Raw genomic sequence first — 3,621 nt, 5'->3', positions numbered from 1 at the left:
CTCTGTGCAGTTAGCACCCTGGCTGGGATTTAATCACTTCTATAAAAGAATTGATCAGAAAAACGATTGGAAAATAGTTTGGACCTGTCGGAAATTGTTTCGACCGTCAATCTGATCGTGTGTACCAGGCTCTAGATATCAGCAGCAGGTCCTTTTCATCCGTAAATTGTTTTCTGGGATCTCCATGGATCAGATTAGTTTTCTCAGTACATCCTGAAGGTGATCTATCAGATTGTGATCTGGAGAATTTTATCTAAATGAAAACGTTTCTCACTGAACCCTGGGTACCATCATCGATTCACTATTCATCCTTCCTTGGACCACTTTAAGTACCTAATATCCACAGAACACCCCACAAGATTTGCAGTTTTGGAGATTCTGTGACCTGCTTATCCAGCTTTCGCAATTTTTGCCCCTATAAAAACTGCCACTTGCCCATTTTTTGCTGCTTCCATGGACGGATTGCTGACTTGCTGCTTAATACATCTCACCCCTTAACAGGCCATTGTAACAACATAATCAGTGCTGCTCATCACAGATGATTTAATGTTATGGTTGATCAGGGGTAGTTTTTTTACTTGTAAACTGAACTGCATACAATGCTTATGCGAGATGGAATTATTTGCATGTCAATGACCATTTTTTATGGACAAATTGTATTAGTTAGCGAAGTAACCAAGGCTTGTCCCAGTTGTGTCAGGTATTTACATCACTTTAATTAGACACAAATTACTGTATAATAAACTGAACAGGAAATCTGCCTGAAAAGCAAATATTGTATTTTAATTATTTGAGTGATAACATCCATTTAAAATTGCACTGGGGAACACAGGCAGTGATCATTTTCTATGACTGTATATCATTAGACCAGGTGAAAAAAAAATGTACAGTATTAACACTGATTTATGTGCTGTAGGTCTTTAGTAACATTTTCTTCTTTGTTTTACAACAAATAGTGAATTAATGCAGGGCCAGTTCAAGCCACAATGGGGCAGTGAGGCAAAATTAATCTGTGGTCCCTCCCTGATCCCGCCCCCACCGCATATTCATCCCGCTGGGCCCCTAAGATTACTGTCACCATAATACCCCCCCTTAACTTTTCGGTACTCTCTGGGGCTCAGCACCTTTTTTGTCAGCACAGTGCTGCTCCAGTCCATGCACTCATCTTCTCAGTGACCCGGCTCATGTTATTGCTCAATGACCTGTGACTGTTCATGGAGAAAAGGATGGATGTTGACAAAATGTTGCAGGGGTCCTAGGGAGCAAAAGCTAAGGGGAGACCTGGGGGGTCAGCAGAACTTCGGGGCCATGGGTAATTGTCCCTTTTGCCTTTATGTTCATGCTAGCCGTGAGTGAACGAGCATTGAAGAGCATCTTCACAGGAATACAACAGTATTATCTGGCCCGGCTGATATCTGATAGTTATTACTTCTATTGTGTTCTTTCTGACACATTGATGCACCAAGTGCTACATGTCTCTCCTCTGCAGTGTTACCATGCTTCTTCAGGCTGTAGCCTATTTTAGAGCAGTCACTGCAGTGCATTTCCACATTCACCTGCAAGGGTCATGCTTGCCGAAACTATTCGGGAGCCACCGATTGGGCTTCGTGGAAAAAGCTGAGCCCATTAGGCTTTGTGTTACCACCTCGCAGTATGGCCGAGCTCAGACAACAAGACCTTGTCAGCGAGCATCGAGGAGTCCTAGCACTGGAACGGTGAGCACACACACACACACACACACACACACACACACACACACACACACACACACACACACACACACACACACACACACACACACACTCCTGGCTTTTAGAGTCCACCCAGCTGGAAACTGTCACTTGCTTCCCTAATGTTTAACTCTTTCTAGCAGAGAAAGGGAAAAAAAAACAAAACAAAACAGAGCATAGCTATTTGTGTGCTTGGCGCTGTACATACACATGACTATCTCATCATGTCACCATGTGTATCCTTTAAACCAACACCAAGGCCCATATGCAATTAACTTTTTCTTCTGAGATGTATCCTAGATGATATTTTCACATAATGCCTTTTAAACCACCAGCAAGTAAACAATAAAAGACTCAGACTAATTTTAATAGTAATTTTTCAATTGCAGATTGCTCCGGGCCCAGGTACAATTCACTTTTTCTCCTGAGTGAAATTTTCACACCTTGTCATAACAGGTCTTTTAAACCAGGGCTTTTCAACCTGTGGTACACATACCACCAGTGGTACTTTGCTGTTGGCCAGGTGGTACACTTCAAGTTTGCCTGCCACTTGTCCTGGTCCAGTCCTGCCTCCACAAAGTTTGGCTATCCCTTGCTCGCTCCTCACTGTGCTGCCCTGCAGCATAATTCAGACCTCAGATCAGCAGTGAGGAGACAGCCAGGCGAATGGTGCACAGTGACAGCGGGTATATTTCAAATACAGGAAGTGACATCACTGCTTAGTTCCTGTAATTGACGTATACGTGGCGTCACTGCACCATTCGCCTGGCTATCTCTTCACTGCGGCCGGTTTACTACTGATCTGAGGTCTGAACTATTCCGCAGGGCAGTACAGTGAGGAGCGGGTGAGAGGGAACTTAATTTTGTGGGGAGTCACTGCCCAGGTATCTGGTGGTGGTGGGAGGTTACCTATACTGAAGCAGGGGAGGGAGGAACTGGAAAGGCTACCTATATTGTCAATCTGTAGGCTAGCAATATAATTTTAATCCTTTGCCCCACCAATGCCTCCTGATATTCCCCTCCCATATGCCCCCCTTTTCGTAAAGTGTACCTGCAAGAAAGTACTCCAGGGTGGTACTTACCTCTGGATCTTAAATAGGCTTCTACCTTTTCCCTCAGTAGAGGGGATCCAGTGCCTGATCGGTTCAGATCTGCACAGGTGCAGTGGTGATATTTGACATTTGTCAGGCGATAAGTGGTACAATTAGTGAAAAGGTTGAAAAGCCCTGTTTCAAACCACCAGCAACCAAGAAAATAATAAAAAAAATAGTAATTTTTCAATTGTAAATGATCTCCTATGAGATACCTCAGGAGAAATAGTTAATTGCACATGGGCCCCTGCTTGTTAAATAATCACTCTCTTCAGTAAGTACTGCATGAAAAAAGGCAGCTTCTTCAGAAACTGGGTGAGGCTGCCTGCAGCCTCTGCTGCCATAAAAGCAGCTAGCCATGTTCCTAGGCAATAACCAGTCAACATAAACACATAATTAGTGTACTCCCAGCTAAATGTGTTTAAAGAGTAACTGTCAGGCTGCAAAAGCTAATTTAAACCTCTGTTCTCCTGTGTTAAACAGTTTAGAACAGGGGTCCCCAAACATTTTGGGTTGAGGGCCGGGTCAACATACTTCAGACCGCTGGTGGGCCGGAGTAAACATAAAATGATGTAGAAGTCTTTGCGGACCAGACAGTGAAGCATACCCAGGTGACAATCTGCAAGCCAATTGGACAGCAGTGTCACCTGATGTGGAATTGGATTGGAAACCAGCAAAATTTCTGCTTTCTGGCTTTCATGTGGATGGGGGGTGCTGCACTGCTATTCCATATGTGGACCACCAATATTTAAAGATGTAGCTGACTGCATTTATAAGCAATACATTTGTGTGGGGGGCCG

Source organism: Hyperolius riggenbachi, chromosome 4, assembly GCF_040937935.1.
Source record: "Hyperolius riggenbachi isolate aHypRig1 chromosome 4, aHypRig1.pri, whole genome shotgun sequence".
Lineage (NCBI taxonomy): Eukaryota > Metazoa > Chordata > Amphibia > Anura > Hyperoliidae > Hyperolius > Hyperolius riggenbachi.
The sequence above is the reverse complement of the archived record's forward strand: the minus strand, read 5'-3'. Positions refer to the sequence as shown.